General features: G+C 27.2%; 1 protein-coding gene across 1 annotated transcript in view; it reads left to right on the top strand.

The window, feature by feature from the left end:
* The window catches only part of LOC113367087 (multidrug resistance-associated protein 7), a gene marked incomplete in the record, with an annotated part of 83,173 nt that overhangs the window by 40,413 nt on the left and 21,150 nt on the right, over positions 1 to 21,610 (top strand).

Here is a 21,610-nt window from a genome sequence, read left to right as displayed (position 1 = left end):
CACGGATCAACCGATTTGAATGGTTCAAAAAGCATTCGATTTCTATTGATAGGGAGATGAACTGATTAGTTTTTGGCAAAGGCAGGTCCAGCCGTTACGGAGATACGGAGCAAAGAGTGCTGAAAATAGAAATCGAGATTTTGAGAGAACGAAGCATCCGATTTGAATGATCCAAAAAACTTTCTGCTTGTTTTGACAAAAGAGTTAAATTTTGAAATAATTTTTTTCCAATTTTTTTCAGAATTTATTATTTTGTATATCGAAATTAATTCAGATTTTAATTTTAATTCTGGCTAAAATTCTAAAGATCACTTATATACTCTAAATATATAATTTTAACTTTGTAATTCAGTTTATATAATTTTTATAAATATTATACAATGTTACAGTATTTATAGTAATCTATTATATTTGAAAACATTTAATATTCCTTGAACGTTTCGTTACGGTACGGGAAGTTTCAGCAATTTTGCTTAAAGCACGAAGCCATACACCACAAGTTTAATGTATCTTTACAAAATTATATATATTCAAAATACTTTCATTCAATTACTTACTATTATGAAAATAAAATCGAAACTGATTTGTCAATCGAATTAGATTATTAACTTATAACTATCAAATTGCGTTTCCAAAATTGCCTCAGGCATCATACAAATGTATCATAGAAATTGGAAAATGTTGAAGTTGATTGATCTATGTTATTATCCATATATAAAAGCATATAATTATACGTCAATTACTATCAAAAATATTCATGTAAGTAGTATATGTAGGTACATACTATGTTTTGCAATTTTGTAAGTGATAGCTTTTACCTTTCGAATGTTATCTTATCGTTAATTCAATTTTGTGGAATATTTTTGATTAATAATTTTCCGCTAGAGAAATAAATGTACATATATCTAATCTTGTACTTTAAGTGAACCATCTGATTGAATAGATTTTCATGCACAATTTAATTTAATCATGATACAGCATGTTTTGCCATTCAGTTGAAAAAGAAATTTTTAATAATAACGATCAAAAGCGAAGTTTATTTAACATAAATTTGTTTATATTTGATAATTGATGTGTTATTAGTTTATAATTTTTGGATATAAATTAAATTGTTATATACAGGGAAGGGCGGGGTACAAAGGTTCAGTTTGACTTGTAGCATTGATACTGTGAAAACCAAACTAAGTAATCGAAACAAAACAAACAACTATCTAAGTATGTTCAGTAAAATTCCCAGCTAATTAATAACTGTGATAATATAGGCGGGGTAAAAAGGGAGAGCCAGGAGACAAAAGGATTCTGTCGTTATGTATTTTGGTTGTGAGCACTATTATTTAGTTTACGAGACGTTTAGTTTAATTTTCAATTTTAAGTTCGATTCAACAGATGTTTTTATATATCCTCCATAATAGCTTGGGTTGGGTAAAAAGGACCAACTCAACCATTACGATCTAAAAAAGTAAATGAAAATGTAAATTTCGCCAAAAAAGCAATTTTACAGGAAATAAATACAATTAATAGTTATTCTGCTGATCCTGTAAAACAAGGTTATGTTGAATAATATCTTTGTAAAAAATTCACATAAAATTTGTATTCCACATTGCTTAATAATGTAGTTATTATTTTACACAACCATGAGGCAAAAGGGACTGATCACAAAAATAGTGAACATATTTTACAATCGGGAAGTAACTGGAAATTTTACTGAACATAGTTTGATAGTTAGTTTTATACATGTTATGTGTTTTCATGCAATTCATTTAGTTTAGTATTTTAGACTGTAAAATTATTTAAAGTCAAATCGTACCTTTGTGCCCCACCATACCTTAATTGCAAGTCCAATAAAAATCTCTAGACTTAGTCTAACAGTTACTAAACTAGTGGGTGCATTGCATCGTGCCTTAAATTGTTGGAACCGAAAATTAAAATGTTTAAAAAACATTCAATTTTTCTTCAAACATTGAAAAAAATAGTTTTGAGATTTTTTGAAAAATAACATTTTTTTATTTTGAAATATTTTGAAAATTTTGAACTTTTTTTTAAAGCAATCAAAGCGAATAAGACCTGCCTTACCAAAAATTTAATCAGTTCTTCACTTTGTCAATACAAGTGAAATGTTTTTTGAATTATTGCAATCGGACGCTCCGTTCTTTCAAAAACTGAAATACCATTTTTGGCACTTTTTGCTCCGTATCTTCTAAGCGGCCAGACTTGCTTTCGCCAAAAACTAATAAGCACTCCCCATGAATACGAATCGGATGTTTTTTTATATTATTCAAATCGGTTGATCAGTGTTCCCGAAATCGTCGACAAAAATTTGTACTGGAACACACACACATGCATACACCTATTTTTTCAAAGGTATATAAAAATGTTCAGAAAGCCCCTGAAACGTATAGATATGTGAAAAATGTTATTCTCTATTACTTAACATACCTTAGCCTACGAGAAGTTAATAATAATATCTCTCTTTTCAAAAATATTGCAAAATTTGTCTAATTTATTACTTAAATAGTGTTATACTGGCAATGAGTATCAATACCGTATATTCGGTGTTGGTTCGGATGCTATTGATATTGCTAATGTACGTTACGAGAGGTTCGCAATATTACGTTACTTTCGCTTGCTCGTGTAAAAACATAACCTGTTTGATTCCAATCTTTACTCACAACAATTACACGATCGCTTTTGAACGTATCATTACCGAAAAGTTCATCGGATGTGTGTCAGGTGAATTAGCCATTGTTTTCCAAGTGTTAACGATCGTTTCTATTACATTACGTTTTTATCGGATAGTGAGACATCCTAAGTCGATAGTAACTGTTATAGATAAATAATTTATTAAAGTTGATCAAATAATATTGAAAACTGAGGAGAGAAACCGTGTTTATTACTACCTAGCTACTGCTACTTCAAATTCGAATTATATAGAGCGACATTATTAAGGGGCACAACTAATGTAACCGTCTAAAAAAAGGTGATTTTTGGGAATTTATATGAAAAAAATACTTTATCAATCATTTCAAAATTTTAAGAATATATTTACAGATGTTTTAAGAATACATAGTAAAATTTTTGAAGAAAAATTAAATATTTTTTAAGTTATCGTCGATCTCCAACGGCGCGAAAAAAAGGCCCTTCACTGCTGCGGTGATTCCGGCCTTCTACGTGGATGAAATTAAAAAAAAAATCTCATTAAACTAGATAATATTGTCTGTAAAATGACCTACGATAAAAAAAAATCAAAAATTGACAAAATGGTGTTTAAAAAAAAAGTCGAATTTCACCCAAAATTTTGGTCGTTTTTGGACTGCCACAATTCAATTTTTGATCCGATCAAAAAATCGATAGTTCATTTTACGGAGAACTATATATAGAACATGTAAAAAAAATGATAGTGATCAGATCATTTATTTTTGGGTAATCGCTGCAGCAAATTCAGAAAATACAGTTTCGAGAAAAACGCGTTTAAATATAAAATGATCGTTATACTATATACTATTATATACTCTTTAAATGGCTGTGACTCAAAAACTACTTAAGATATCGATTTAAAATATTGGTATTTATTTTTAAATGTATAACCTATCGAAATATGGAAAAATTGAAAATTCGATTTTTTGAAAATTTCACACTAGTTGTGCCCCTTAACATAATTGAACTGTTTTATTATTTTTAGAAATCTTATTTAATTTGTTAAAATTTAAATTCTAAAATCCCATGTTTAGAATTTAAAATCTTATTTCTCTCTGTTAAAAATCTGTTTTAAATGTTATCAATAATTCGATTTATTACTCAATATTAATTAATTCAACTAAAAACACTTCGAATTTTACATGAAATTCAAAATAGTTAACATCTTTTGTTAACTTGCTGTAGGCTATAGAGTAAGTTATAATAATCGGACAAAATCGAAATTGTTATATATCTTAACGTTTCAAAGGTTTCTGAACATTTAGGCATAGGTATGTGTATGTTGTATGTGTAGTGCGGATGCAATTTTCGCCATCATTTGCGAGAGCACAGATCAACCGATTTGAATGATTCAAAAACAACATTCGATTCCTATTAACGGAAAAAACTTGCTGTTTAGTTTTTGGCAAAGACAGTGCTTGCTGTTTAGAAGATACTGGGCAAAAAGTTTTTGAGAGAACGAAGCTGCCGATTTGAATGATTAAAAAAATATCGTTCATGAAATAGACACGATTCCATGCACCATTAGTTTTTATTAAATCTAATCAAATTATTCAAAATTTTTAAACGATTTGTGGATTAGTATTTTAAAATTGTCAAGTAAATTTTAATTTTATTATATAATAATAAATCCAATACTTTTATACGTTTGATTATTAATTTTAAATATATAATCGAAATTTCTCAAAAATTAAGATTAACTTTCTCTATTAAAAATTAACTAACTCTAACTCAACCTAACAAAAATGAGAATTACACTAATTCAAATTGTTATTAGATCAAATGGAGCTTTTAATTGAATAATCTTGCATATTAAACGTATTTATGGGATCAGGTATTTATATTAGAAACAATCGCAACGAGTAGGATCGGTGTGTTTTTTCAAAATCTTGTCCAAAGTACCACCTTGATAAAATCACTACATATAGAAATAGTAATAGAAATATTTCCAAAAAAATCAAACATTTTTTCCTACTATCCAATATTTTCACTCTCTTCATTAATAAGTATGAATTCATACTTATTAGAACTTGAAAGCCAATTAACAACTTAAAATTCTAAATTAATTTAGAATTTTAGGTTGTTAATTGGATTTTTCACACTTATGAGGAAGTTTTATGAGTTTGTCTTAATGAGTTATTGTTCTACCAAATTAATATTCCACTGATTTAAGATAAAAGACGATTTATTTCGATGTCTATGAAGCAAATTAAAAAAAAAAACATCTTTACGCTAATTTGATAAAATTATAAACTGTGACTGTATAAAAAACAACTGCAGAAATAGTAATATTTGAAGAGACGTTATTAAGTATAAATCTAGAATGTCGAATGTCGAATTTATTTAGGTCTTGCGAAATACACTGTAGTCTTTTCTTATTGAGCGTTTAGAGTTCAATTATTTGATTAAGATAAAAGACGATTTATTTCGATGTCTATGAAGCAAATTAAAAAAAAAACATCTTTACGCTAATTTGATAAAATTATAAACTGTGACTGTATAAAAAACAACTGCAGAAATAGTAATATTTGAAGAGACGTTATTACAAGTAAAATCTAGAATGTCGAATGTCGAATTTAATTTAGGTCTTGCGAAATACACTGTAGCTTTTTTATTGAGCGTTTGGAGTTCAATTATTTAAATACCACAAATACGGTGTGGTATAACGGAAAATCCGTCGCCAAAAATGTTACAATAAACACGAATTACGTGACTGTTCCTATAAAACATATCATGCATAAATTTAGTAAATCATTGAGGATTGAGGGTATTTATTATACTTGTAGAGTACAAATTGGAAATCAAACACTCCATATAAAAATAATAAAGTTTGTATATAATATATCAAAATAATAAAAAAAAAAGAAAGGAGTAAATAGAAATAGTTAGTCTGATAGATTTAAATTAGATGCGAAATTGGTAGCCATTGTTGTTACAAAATAATTATGACTACACTATTCATTCTCATATTTCTTCTTCAAATTAATATCACTTTTATTTAGTGATCGAGCTACTTTCTACAGCAATAATCAATATATTTCTAGTCCTTATTAATGGTACGCTCCGATTTAATATCATGCACTAATTACATAAAATCAATGTTGGCCACATTGACATCTCCAAATATTGCATTTCCGAAAATGAGACATAATGAGCATTACATTTGTGCCCTATATAAGTAATTCTTTGTATAACTGTAAATATGTGATAATGAGTAAATGTTAATGAAATGTTCAACTGTCCTAAGATTTCTATCTGAGCTGATACCAATTTGTTTTTAAACATCAGTTTTGATTAACAACGGTGTGAATTCAGGTTCGACTCTTATTTAACGACTTCATAATATTGAGTCTATGATAGTTCATTATGCTAACAATAAGTAGAGATAAATAAATATAGTCTGATGGAAAATTTTCATGGTACTCCTATAAAACCAACGCCTTCAAAATCAGTATTGAAAATTTTGAAACGACTGTTATAGTCTCTAGTGGAATCACAGTAATCTATTAGTGCGCATATCAAAATAGGAAACTTATTTATACTCTTTTAAAGAGGTATTCAACATTTTTAGTATAAAAATGTCTCATAGAATAATTTATGAGTTGATGGAGCATCATCTAAACAAGTTTTGTATACCGTTACAATGAATATAATAACAAATTTCTCTCTTTAAACGAGAGTAGTTTTATAAATAGGAATATAGCAACTGTGTTTGTGTAATATATTCAAACTGAAATTTTGTACTGCAATTATTTTAGATTTTTTTTAATTTCTAGCAAACGTGTCCAAAAATTGTTTTAATTTATATTACTCGAATAAAAAAGTTTAGTACAGGAAGCAGTATAAGCAACACAAGGTTTGCAGCCAATGTGTTGAATTCATAAAAATGTATACAAATTTTTCTTGATGCTTTCTTTATACTTACTTATTCACTTGATGCAGGAAATATTCAGATCAAACCATGAAAATTGTTCAGGATAATGATGAAATACATAACTTAATATTAACTGATGTTAACTCTCAATATATTGATGAAACTGTTACATGTTTAAAATATGAATCCTAATCATACAAATCTTCAGTAAAACTCAAAGCATATAAGGAAATTGTCTAATTAAAAAGTTTGAAGTTCTTTTTATCGCCTTTTAGGCATAAAAGTTAGTCAGGTGAGAGTGCACGTAGTTGAAAGTTAAGTTTAATGTAATAAAGACAATAACAATAATCAACTTTCTTTGACACCAAGTTAAACAATGCCATATCCTAATGCGGAACAAAGTCTCTGACCAATTTTCATAGTGCATTTTATTTTGCGTATTCATACGGTGTCCACGAAAACAGCTTTTACTTACAACGTGCATTGAACTAAACTACCTTAGAAATTGTACGTGTTTCCATTGTAAATATAATCAATTGTATATTTCAAAAGCAAATTGTCTACAAATATTTGTTGTATATTTTACTTGTCGCTTGCTTAAATGAGTTTTCTTCAACCATTTTAATAATTGTCAATTTAGGTATTTTTATTAATAATTAATGCCAAGTAATACAATGTACATAATAACGAAAAAGCACATAAATAGAATATAGTTTATAGAATAATCATAATTTCTGAATAGCAATCAGGACTATTTGTTCATTTACAGTGGTTATTTAATACCTCAACCTAATATGTTATTAGAAGTCAATTCAGTCAATCCATCATTCTTTTTCTTATCAGATTATTACTAGATTTTTTTAATAGTCATCTGATATAGTTATTGAATTAATGTCCCGAAAGGCTAATTTTTACTTGAAATTCATTTCTCATCCATATTTTCATGTAAAACGGGTATATAAAGGATACAGAGATATAACAGATATACTATATAATGGATAGTCCAACTCGATTCAGGAAAGAACTACACCTTATATGACTTTTAAGTTCTAATTTGCTATTAAAAAATCTATATTTTCAACTGATATCACTACTGCTGTAGAGGCTGCATGATGTGGGTATTGATCCTAAGACCTTATGACAAGGTAAAAATATTAATTGTTTCAAAATTTTCAAAACTGATTTTGAAGGTGCTGGTTTTATAAGAGTACCATGAAAATTCTCCATCAGACTATATTTATTTATCTCTACTTATTGTTTGCATAATGAACTATCACAGACTCAAATTATGAAGTATTGACACTTACTACTGAGCGCATACGGGCTATTTTATGTACTTGGAAATATATGTTTGATTTCAAGAGAAAATGGATATCACTACTGCTTGGTATAAAGTTCATTGCAACTCGAAACTCTTCCACTAAGTAAACTATTCCCAGTAGAACTGAATTGATTCAAGAAAAGCTTCTTTCACTTTTTGATCATTTCAAACTTATTAATTCATTCACATGCAACCCGGATTAGTACGTGGTATCATAATCAAATTTAATTACACAATAAACGTTATCTTTATAGAAAAAATGCCGGTATTCAACATAAGACCTCTCACTAATGAAATAATTAAATTAGATCGTTTTGAATTGATTAATATATAATTCAAAATCGAGCAAACATTTCCGAATGCAGTCGCAGGTTTCCGGTACATATTAGAATCGGTTTGGTTGGACCGCCTTTAACCTCAGGTTATAATTTATATTATAATTTAACGACTTATCAATGTTTTATCGAGAAATGAGCGACCGTTCGTTGTTTTAGCGCTCCGTTTTTGACAGTTCTTAATTATATTATCAGAGCATATGCAAATGAGGGCCCAGCGACGTAATAAAATTGTATATTTAACTTCTAGTGAAAAGTAACAATCACATTCTTCATTACTGACAAAAATTGTGTCAATACAAAACATTGTAAGAGAATCCAAGGCACGTGCACGTGCATTTTTATATTTTATAGTCAATTCGGCAATTCGAAAATAATTATTTAAAGCATTTTGGCAGAATAAGTATTTCATCCATTATCGGTATTGATACATTGATCATTCAAATATTATTATATACTAAATCTGATATAAATGATTTATTTTTGATTTTTTTAAATTTTTGATATAAAATTTATAATGAAATTATTTCATATTTTTTATTAAAGATATTTGAACTTGTTAAACAGATAATACTCTAAAAGAGATACATTATTCTTCCACTTAATAATCAGATTAAAATGTTAACAAATCATAGAACAAAATTATTAGGCATGCCGCATGGTATTGAGAATATAGGGACTAACGTACCGATTTGAAGGATTTTATTAAAGAAATCTAAAGTTTTGTGATTTATGTTAAAAGTATATTATAAATTACCCTAAGAAATAAAGATCATATCTAGTTTGAAAAGCATACAGTTTGATCAATTTACTAACTTCGATGCTACTTTTTGCCATGACATAATCTATTTATCTATATTTTGATAATTTATACTTTTATTTACTAAATAAGTTATAAATATTAATTTATACTTTTATTTACTATATACTAAAATATATACTATATACAAGTTTTTATTATAAAACTAGATACTAAACGAGCTTGTAATTGTTTAAATTCGATAAAATATCTGGTATGCGTATAATCATAGGAAAATGTTAAAATTAAACATTAAAATTTGTAATACAAAATAGAAAATTATATTCATCATTGAAGTGCACGTGTCAAAATTTGAACTATTTATTTATTATGACTGCTAACATTGAATATTGATAATTATGTTCTAAACGTATTATTTTCGGTTAAGCATATTTTATGAAATTTCAATTTCAATTTATCCAATATAAGCAACAATTCAATGAAACTTAAGTAATCCTTTACCATGATCAATTTAACTTGTTGACTTTTACTATCCATAGTAAATATAAATATATCCATTTTTGTGAAAAATATATTTTTAAGAGAAAATTATTCTTAACGGCAATTAGTTAAATTATATCATCAGTATTAGAGAAAAACTAATAAAACATCAAATATTCGAACTATTAAGCTCTGGTAGTTGTTCATAAAAAAAATTAAAAAAAATGTTATGTGTGTTTTATGTGTTGGACATTGACATTCAAATTTGATTTAAGTTGGATTCAAATTTTACGATTGATTCGTACTTTATCATGGCTTGTTTTTAGGAAATTTGTAGATTCCAATAATCTTCGCATAGTGCTTACGTTCTAAAATATTTTACTTCATATTTTATTTAATATTTTAAAAAGCTTCTAATATAAAGTAAATACATTTTTATTGAATTCAAATCGAGAGTTATAATTTAAATAACTTTGAATCACAAAACAAATTCTTCATTAAATTATATAACTAAAATAGTATCGAATAAAGAGGATCATTGTATTAGTAAAAGGGAATTGAAGAACAATCACACGTGCTTTTACAATTTATTAATTCAAAAAAAATATTGAATGCTCTCATGTATAAAAAACGCGTACAGACATACACATATGTGAATAATTTGTTTGAAAAAAATAAATTAATAGTAGTCACTCCATTGAGTGATTTACATGTGTCTTCTTGTTGTTCGTAATAATTTCCACTGACTAGTGTTGCAATTGCTAATCTGTTAAGATAAATCCATAGGCATTTTTTTCTTTAGCCTCCTTAAGTTGTTATCTCCAGGTTTATCAAAACAGTTGAAATTGATTATCACGGTCAAATAAAAATTTCTATGTGTCCTACCTACACCTACAAGCTTGATTAAAATCAAATTTAAGATCAAACTTAATAATACATGTTGTTTGTTTGAGCAATAGATAGTCTTTGACTATTGAAGCATATTAGAGATCACATTATATCGTAGTCTAGTAGTTTTAATATATATGTCAGTGTCAACACGAAATCTCTCTAAGATCGTTTAATACACTAATTGAACGTCATCGATATGTCGGGCACCGATACAAATCGGAGAGTTTAGGCCCTACGCAATTGCGTGAGATGTGAAAGTTGCTGAACAGCCGATCGCCGATCAGGAGACCACCGGACCGCACAGACTGCTTGGCGCGACATAGTTTGCGTACGAAATATGGACACGCGCGACGCTCGCAGAAAAAAACACATGCCGATTCGGATATAACTCGGCTTTTTAAATATTAATATAATCATATCAAAATTTTAGTAGAATAAATTATATTTAGAGTAGGTCCGTATTCTTGGTTTTCTGAAACGTTTTTTTGATTACAATTAATTAAAAATTAAAAATTTTGGATAAAGAAACTTCATATGTATATATATTAGGGCGGCCCTTAATACTCCCAAAGCCTCAAATGCTTCCAGAATGATAAGTAACTAGTGGGGTGGGTGGCATCGTGCCTTAAAGCAAATTGCTGGAACTTCCCGTACCGTAACGAAATGTTCGAGGAATACTGAATGTTTTCATATAGATTATTATAAATATTGTAACATTGTCTAATATTTATAAGAATTATATAAACTGAATTGCAAAGTTGAAATTATTTGTTCAAGTTATATTAGAACTATAGTCAGAATAAAAATAAAATCTGAATTATTTTAGATATACAAAAAAAAACTAGAAAAAAAAATCCAAAATCAAGTATTTTGTTAAGACAAGCAGAAAGTTTTTTAAATCATTTAAATCGGACGCTTAGTTCTCTCAAAAACTGCCATTTTTTACATATTTAGCTCCGTATCTTCGAAATGGCTGGGCCTGCCTTTGCCAAAAACTAATACACACTTCTCCCAATCATTACTAATTGAATGTTTTTTAGATCATTCAAATCGAATACTCTGTTCTCTCAAAAAGTCGATTTCTATTTTCTGCACACTTTGCTCCGTATCTCCAAAACGACTGGACCTACCTTCGCCAAAAACTAATCAGCACTTTTTCCTATCAATAGAAATCGAATGTTTTTTGAACCATTCAAATCGGTTGATCCGTGCGCCCGAAAACGTGACTGGAAATTTGTATTCATACATACATACACACACACACACATCCATTTTTCCTGAGGTATGCCAACACGTTCAGAAACCTTCAAAACGTCGAGAAATGTAAAAATTTTCAATTTCGATTTTCGGCCCATTACAATAACTTACCCTATGGGAAGTTAAAAATCTCTGAAAGTTTCAACCTTTTATATTAACTTTAAGGTAGTCCGCACCCCAACCAAAGAATTTTATGGAAATAACATGGATAAAATTTCATTTGTTTTTTAGAATAACTTAGCGACAAATGCATAACTTATATTGATTATAAATTTAAAAAAAAATAAAACAAAAATTTAATATATTTTATAAAATAAATATATTCTTAAGAGAACCAACAAACTTAAATTTTATTTTATTTTATTAAACAATTATTAGTGCTTTTACTCTTTGTGTTTTTCCTGGTTTGACTGCTGAATGATGACGAGCATCAAGAGTCGAAATGTATGATAAAGAATTGTTTGTATAATAACTTTTTTTAATGCATCCAATGGCCTGCAAATTATTTCAAATAAGTTTCTACGTCGAAATATAACATTGTATAAAATATAAAATATAAAATATAAATAAAATAAACTATATAAGAACATTGTATATTTCAAAATTTATATAATAGATTTTTAACAAGAAAATTTTAAACTTTTTCAAAATCTTCGAAATTTTTGGATATCTCATTTACTCATATGAGTAAAATTCAAATCAAGCGCTGTTCTCAAAAAAAACTGAATAACTTACCCTACGGAAATTTATAGTAAAGTAATAAAGCAATTTGTTGAAAATAAGTATTTATTTTCACTGAATACGTTTCAGTTAAAGATTGTGAAGAATAAAATAGTATTTTAATAAACCATAAAACAAGTAAATGTAATTGAGAAAAGAATGAAATATATAAATAGCATAATAATAAGTGTTTCAAAAATATTAAATTTTTAATCATCAAAAAAAGTTGTAATTAAATGAGAATGTGCGTTTCCATCCAGATTTACAGATAAATTACTTTTGTTTCTCAATTTCAATTCTATAATTTTTTAATTATTTTATATGCAGTATTTGTAGAAGTGCATAATAATTTTTAGTAAGTTTTTCATTAATACTACCTTTATTAATATTAAATTTTTATTAATATTAACTTTGGCTTGGTGTGTTTTATATTATTATTTCAAAGTGTTTTATTTTTGACGAGAAGACTTGATGGATAGATCCGAAATATTGAAAAAAATATTTAAAAATATTCTAAATATTTTGCTAATATAAGATTATGTTGATAATGTTTTGTATAATATATCCTCTATATTTTTTATATTCAACTCAGGATGAAGAACGTAAACTGATGTGAATATTTTAGTTGATCAGTGTTTTGAAACAGAATAAAACTTACGGAAATTAATGTGGACAAAGGTATTAAATGAAAATTTTTATTACAGCAATTTTTAATTGGAAAAAAGACATGTTAGAGATGAAATATTGACATTCAGCAAAATAAATCATTTAATTTTTTTATATAGTAAATATAAATTACTTTCGAACAATAATAAAATTGAAAGTTTACTTGAAATAATATTAAGTTATGCATAACTAATTATATTTCTTTTATCGTAATTTTTATATCATAAATCTAATTTCATTTTTGTTAATATTTACATTTGTAATTAAAATAAAAATAACTTAAATATTATGCTTATTCCAATTTTATTATATTAATTGGATTTAATTTGGCTAAAAATTCATTATCATATTATATTCGTTGATTTATTAAAGATTAAATTGTCAACATGCTTCTAATTATTTATTATTAATGCGCAAATATTACTGAATGACTAAGAACGAATTGTTGGCACTTTTTTCAATAACATTTGATAGTATAAATAATAGAGCTACAACAGAAAAATTAGTTTGAACGCTAAAAAGGTCAGAAAAATTGATCAATACTATATGTGGATTATATTTAAACATCTAAAATATAGTAGAAGAACTACACAATAAATTTTCAGCTTATATTATTAAACTTGAAATTTGTAAAAAAGGAATTAATTCAAAAAATATCAGTCGCGAAAGAGAATATTTATACTTTTTATACTTTATACTTTTATTTATACGCGAAAGAGAACATTTATGTTGATTGAGTCGAAGAAAAATCAAAATTGATACAAATTAATAAATGTATACTTATATAATAAATGTACTTATATATAAGTAGACCTGATAACTGATTAATTATTGATTTTGAATATTTAGTTTCTTCATTTTGAATTTTTATTCAGTCTATCTTTTCACAAGCGATAGTCGTAAATAATATAGTCGACTAATTCTGAAAATTTTCATTTCATAGTTCTACAAAAAAAATTAATATTCAAAAGTTTGGAGCAATGGTATCAATATTTTTGACTTAAGTTATTTACGGATCCAAAGTTTAAAATAAATAAACAAAATTTATCAACATTATCCACAATACCCGTAAAACGGTTACAGTTAGACCAAAGCTCTGGGTCGCAATTAAAATCTCTTAACTTTGAAACAGCATGGGATAAATGAATACCTTGTACATATAAATATATTTCAAAGCAATAATTTTATAATTTTAATAATTTTTTGCCAATGACATAGAACTTTAACATCAGAATACAAAAAAAAATTCGTTGCTAATATTTACAACGATACAATTAACGGTCATGACAAATACTAGACATTTTTTAAACGGATTTGTAGTTGCAACCAAAGCTCTCGGTTGCAGTTAAAAGCTCTTAACTTTGAAACAGCATGGGATAAATGAATACCCTGTATATATAAATGTATTTCAAAGTAATTATTTTATAATTTTAATAATTTTTTGCCAATGACATAGAACATTTGACTTCAGAATTAAAAAAAAAGTCGTTGCTAATAATTAATGATAAATAATATTTAAATTTATACAATTCAATCATCACTTAGGACTTCGAAATACAATTAAAGATCATGACAAATACAAGACATTTTTTAAACGGATTTGTAGTGTGTATTTAATTTCATCGTTCATGTTATAATATCTCTTACCGTTAATAACATTTTTATCAAAATCACTTGAGTTCTCTATCTATATATATAATTTACACACAATTTAATTTATATAAAACTAAACACCAAAACCACAAACTGTACCACTAAATAATACATTAAGAAATTACAATACCAATAATTCTATTAACAATAACTTTAACCGTATCAACAATAACCGATATGTCGTTGAATTAGTTAGTGGTCTCGCTATTTTACGACCGTCTGTTATGAATGAGTATTCGAAACTGATTAATGAAAACGGAAACAAAATGTTTAACACCGGTTAGCGATTCCGAAACGTGCGTCGCGTCGGCGAATGCTTCTTTCTTTTTGGATCTTTCTCCCAACAGTCTGCCCAGTCTGTCTCGAACAACTTGAGCCGAGCTGACTCCGCGTTCCCGTGCGTTTAAATGCTTATGTCGTATGGGCTTTTTAATAATAAACGATAATTACGGTAATAAGAGAATTAATACTTTAATTATACTCTTGGTGTACTACCTACTCTTACTTATAATGGTAACCGATAAGATTCGCTTCCAAATTTTAATTATTTTTTGAATTTGTGCATAAATGATAATTTTTGATAAGCTCTACATGACTTCTGACAAATCTTGCAATGTGTGAAGCATCATTGGAAACACTTTACATATTATATTAACGTTATGAATCGCTGTAGTTGATTTGCATTTTTATCAATTAAGCTGCTTCTCTGTAATTAACATACTAGTTGTAGTGGCATTTTGCCTTAAGGAAGGTGACCATATTTTTCTAAGTCAAAACCGGAACTATTGTTCAAATTATAGCTACTTTTAGTTATGCTTATCCAAGGCGGAAGGTATATAATAACAGTTTTTTTATATTAATATTGTTTTTATAAAAATTGCGGACTTTCACTAAGAATTTTATTGTTCGATTATATGCAATACTTTTTATCTATGATATTATCTCTTATACCAATCTATATGTTTTTCGCGCTTTGGAGCCTTGTATAAAATTTTGTTCAATTTTATTCATAAATAATTTGTAAAACATTAGCACTTGTTTGTTTGCTTTTATAATTTTTGTTAATTTTCGTAAAACCGGGACAATCCGGGAAAGATGGAAATCGGGAAATGTCCCGGCCACCGGGACCTTACCCTATGGCTAGTTGCATGAACTTCCCGACATGTGTAAATTTTTATTTACATTAATAGACTATTTACATTAATAGTCTTAATCAATAAGGAATCAGTATATGAATCTATGGGTGATTTCTAAGTTGCTGTACAGCGCCATAATGTGAGAAACAATGGCAGATTATTCAATTTTGAGCAATAGTTTTTATTACTAGTTCATCAAAACCGTCGATAAATTTTCTTTAACCGATATTTGCCTAAAACTAACTAGCACGATTTCCAAATAATATCTTTCGAATAGTTTTTGAATTTTTAAAACAGGTCCAGAATTTCTGTCTAAAACGCAGACAATTTTTTTTATCTTTTCTGCTAATCCTGGAGAAACGACTGATTCGATCGAATAAAAAAATAACCAAGGCGAGTGGTTATCAAGTTTTATAGAATGTTTTGTAACATTTTGAAATCGACTCCGCCGTTTTTGAGAAAATGTCGACGAAAGGTCCGAAAAGGAAATATCGTAGGGCCGTAATATTGTAGCACGTTCTATAAGATCATGATTTTTATCGTCAAATAATTTTTTTTTTCAAGAGTTAATTACAAGGAAACGAATTGGACGATCGTCGTGCTGTAATGTTTAAAATCGGTTCAGCTGTTTTTGAAAAACGTCGACAAAAGGTCAAAAATCAGCTCAAATACACTGTTGGGTCTCATTCGATTCAGAATGGCTTGAAACGCCAAGAAAACATAATATTAGCAAATCGGATTTTTTGACGAAAACAAACTTCTCTTTCGAGAAGTTAAATATATTGTCAACGTTTTCACGTAGTTACAACTAATATTATAAATTCGAAAGCCAAAGAATATTGGTTAGAAATTGTGTAGATTAGTTGTAAGCTTAGTTGACATTCATCGAAGAAAATATATTTTATTTTTAATTATAACACAATTAACTAGCAAAGTCTGAAAATCCGCCAATCCGAAATCAGATATCGCAATAATATTGCACTGAAAATTTACTTATTTGAACTGCCCGATTCAGTTTAATGTTTATTTCATTGTCACTAAATGTTATCGGCATCCTTTTATTTCATAAACATCTGTTAATTATTAACAATAAGAAATCGTAATTAATAAAACCTTTAAAAATTTGAAATTTTTATACTTTTAGCTTAAATAAAAATTATTTTTCCAATTTGTTCAAACTCGGTATACATATAATTAAAAAAAAAAACACACAATTATAATTATTTCAAATATAAAATATATAGTCTGCTATATAATTAGTATCCACAAATAGATAAACTCTAATGTATTTCGAAATATTCACGTTCTCTTTTGTAACAAATTGTTAAATATTAAATATTGTCAAATTACATATGGGCTGATATGATTTTGATTTTCACCTCCATATAGATATGCTTAAATACATATTTTATATCGTCACTTTCTAATCATTGTGAGATAAAGCCAGTATACTCGCTTATTGTTATGCAGATTACTCAATATTCAAAAACTTTTTCATGCACGTTTGCTGAATAAATCCTACATATAGTTTTTGTGATACAAATAAAATGTTGCGTGTCAATATACTTGAGACTTTTTTAGTGATCAGCATTCCACAATTGAATGAAAAACTTGTTAAATATATATGAATTTTCTTCATATTTCTCATTAATTTGTGTACATCATAAATCTCAAGAACAACTTTTTTCAACTTCTGCTATATTTTACTAAGAATGAAAAGAAAGTCTTAATATAATAACCCATCTACATTAATATACTTACTGATATGAATACGAAGTTCACCTTTCTATAATCACATGTGCAGAATGCTTAGTAAAAGAACCCACAAAATTATTAACAATAGGTAAAAATGTCGAAGTTTTCTTATTTTGAAAAAAAGGACATCTAAGAATGCTGATACATTAAAAAAGATCTTCGAGCACAAATTATTGATATTAATAATTCTTTTGTAATCATCTATTTTCATCCAAAATAGAATTATTTGTGTGAAGGTTTAAACGCGCAAATGTAATCATTACCCAAACAAAAAATGAAAAGTTTCGTTCGATTCTATGGGAATGAAATTAAAAAAGTCATTCGCGCATAAAAATTGCTTCCAAATTAACTTTTGCAAAGCGCAAAAAATACTTTCTCATCGGCGCGCTTCGAAATCGGAAGTTCATCAGCACCATTCATCAATTAAAAAAACTTGCATCATAAATCTTTCGAATTATGAATTAATTTAATTATATATACATACACCCGTATTTAAAAGAACATGTAGGTATATGTAGACACGTGAAGATAATTTATATGCGAATATCTATAATGCTAATATGTAGGACATTTGACGACCTAATCGAAAAATTATAAACATAAGGCATTGATTATTATTTTATTTATTATTATCAATAATAAAGAATACTTTATTTATTTAGTAAAAACTTGTTTTGACATAAAATGTATAAATTATTAATTTATAAGCCTATAATAAAAATGAAATATTGTATTACACACACAATTGATCAGAGCAATTTTTTATTCATATTTATCAAGGTTGTGTTCTTCAAAAAATGAAATAAATTTAATTAACTTCACATAGGGTAAGTTATCGTAATCCACCAAAAATCGAAATTGAAAATTTTTACATATTTTCACGTTTTGAAGGTTTTTGAACATTTTGGCAAACCTCAGAAAAAATGGATGTGTGTGTGTTTATGTATGTATGTATGTATGGATACAAATTTTCGGCCACGTTCTCGGGCGCACGGTTTAACCGACTTAAATGGTTCAAAAAACATTCGATTCTTATTGATAAGGAGATGTGCTAATTAGTTTTTGGCAAAGACAGGTCTAGCCGTTTCGGAAATACGGAACAAAGAGTGCAGAAAACGGAGTTTTTGAGAAAACGGAGCATCCGATTTGAATGATCCAAAAAACATTCAATTTGTAATGGCGGAGGGAGATGGTGATTAATTTTTGGCAAAGGCAGGTCCAGTCGTTTTGGAGATACCGAGCTAAATGTACAAAAATTGCGTTTTTTTGAGACAACTAAGCATCCGATTTCAATGATTCAAAAAACTTTCTGCTTGTGTTGACGAAACGGTTGCTTTTAGGGATTTTTTTTTATTTTCAAAAAAAAATTTTTTTTGAATATCTAAAACTTGAATTTTAATTAATCATAGCTAAAGTTCTAAAACTCACTTATATATTTCAAATAAATAATTTTAACTTTTATATTCAGTTTAAATAATTTTTATAAATATTAGACTATGTCCTTATTTACTATAAAATCGATTGATTAAATTTTGTTTATTTACTTTTCTGTTAACTTATATAAGTTACAGTATTTATAAAAATCTATTTGATAACATTTAATATTTCTCGAATATTTTATTGCTGTACGGGAAGTTCTAGCAATTTGCCTTAAGGCACGATGCTATACACTACTAATTTAAAATTAATTTTAATTAAAAATAAAAAAAGTATATTTATATCGTCATCTTATATCTATCAAAAGGTTTAATAGCTTTTATAATTTAAAAGATATATATTGTCCTTCTAGTTAAATTGTGATATTTTTTTGTAATTAAGTAAAATAATTTTATTGCTTTATGCACTCATACCATTAATTATTATTAATTATATTTATAATATTAGGATAAATTGAATTTATCCTGAAAAATTCAAACAATTCAGAATACCTTGAAACGTAGAAAAATTATAAAACTATCAATTCGATTTTTTTGGCCAAAACATCAACTTTACTTTCGGGAAGTTAAATATCATTTTGTGAATGCAATTTTTAAAATATATATTTGTGCTTAATTGATGCTTAGTAGTAATGTAGTTAATTTTTTACCTTGTAACCACAAGATTCTAGGTTCGATTCTTGACTCAAGCAACCTGATGTCAAGCAAAGAGATATCAAAGTTTATTTGAAAATATAGATATATATCATTCTAAGTGAAAATAGCTTTATTAGGCTTTATACATCAATGTATCAATTTATACTTCAATATAAAATGTAGTGGACAACCACTGCGACACTGCGTTAAGTCCCAACCAGAACCCGTTTCAATAGCCACCTCGGCCAGCTTGATATCAAGCGGATATCAGATTTTTACTTAAATTATAGACCTCAAATATCGAATAACAGAGGTATGAATCAAAATAGCCGTTCAAATTGAATTAAATAACAAATACTTTTAGTATTTTTTATCATAATAAGTGTAGGATATTGACCTATATAGGAAATACGGACAAGCGGTATTGATATATAATTCTATAATCCATAAATGTATTGATATCAATGTGGATTATAAGAAATTTATTAAAACAGGGGCTAGTGAAAATGCATATGATGTATCAATACCCTTTAGGATGATGAACTTCCGCACACGTGTCGCATTTCGCACTTAAGGTCTGTCATATATTGTCAAATTCCGATATAGAAAACTTTTCGATCACATTCAGAAGAAAGTAGCCGATAGTTTATGTCCAGCGATGATTGCTGATGAATTTAATATGGTTTTGTCCGTCGTATGTAAACTGAATACCTGATCGCTGAGACAATGCCGAAGTTGCACATGCTAAAAAGCGACATCCGATACGGAGCGAAATCGAAGGAATGTCTCAGGTGTGGTAAAGATTCTTCTAGAATTCAAATTATTTTTGAATTGTGTCATCCTGAATTTATTTTTACATACGAATACTTGATATTTGATCCGTCAGATGACCGAAGGTAAACAAATCTGACTCAAAGTATCTGAAAAACTTAGAAAATCTAGTATTTTCATAAAAAAATATATGAAAATACTAAATTTTCGAAAATAAAAGTATTTTTGATACTTACACGTTATTTTTTAATTGAACTTGATTATTCCAGAAATAAAATTACAAATAGACATTAGATATTGAAACTAGGTGTAAGTGACACTTTGCCTTCAGGCAAAATGCATGACACGTGTAAATAAATTGGCTTAGTTAGTAATAAGATCATCGTGACTAAAGATTTTCCTGATTTTTTACTGTTTATTTCCGAAATAAATATTTCACTTTTCATTAAGAACTATAATATAATATTAGTTCTTAATGAAAAGTGAAATATTTATTTTAAATTAAATTCGACTTGATACACACTATTCCAAACTTTGATCATTTTTAAACCACTTCTTGCAAACTTAAAATATTTTATAATATTAGTTAAGATCATGAATTTAATTATACAAAGATTTATTAAAAATGCCAGAAGAATTTTTTTTTAATAAGTAATTGCGAGAAAACGGCCTGTGCGATCATTTCCGAAAATGAATCAGCACGATTATCAACTATAATATCTTTCGAATAGCTTTTTATTTCCCTAATTTTTCTTTTTCTTTTCATGATTTTAGAAAAGTTTAAAAAGTTTTCATGAATTTGCTCAAAATATTTTTCTTTGGGTGCTAAATAAAGAAAAGATAGTATAAGGTATTGCAAAATTAAATACCGTTGTAAAAACAAAGAATTAAATTAGATTATTTAAAATCTGAACATTGTATTTACAAATCCATCTAGGAAAATAATGATTTTTTTAGTGTCTCTAATCATGAAAATTAAACAAATGGTTAAATTTTAAAATAATATCAAAGCATGTAAAAAGTTATATCTTTTAAAAAAAATTTGAATAAATTATGTGTATATTTCTTTAATCATATTTCCAACTAAAATTAGTATGAACAAAATATTATTATGTTTATGAATATATTTTTCGTGATAGATTCTTTGAATTATTTATTTATATTTTTTCAATCTTAACGAGCTTTACAAATCTAATAATTTACAATTTATTTTTTAAGTCGTAAC

Source organism: Ctenocephalides felis, unplaced genomic scaffold (genome assembly GCF_003426905.1).
Source record: "Ctenocephalides felis isolate EL2017-DRISC unplaced genomic scaffold, ASM342690v1 CF-g0.4_SCAFFOLD_01170, whole genome shotgun sequence".
Classification (NCBI taxonomy): domain Eukaryota; kingdom Metazoa; phylum Arthropoda; class Insecta; order Siphonaptera; family Pulicidae; genus Ctenocephalides; species Ctenocephalides felis.
The sequence above is the reverse complement of the archived record's forward strand: the minus strand, read 5'-3'. Positions and strand labels throughout refer to the sequence as shown.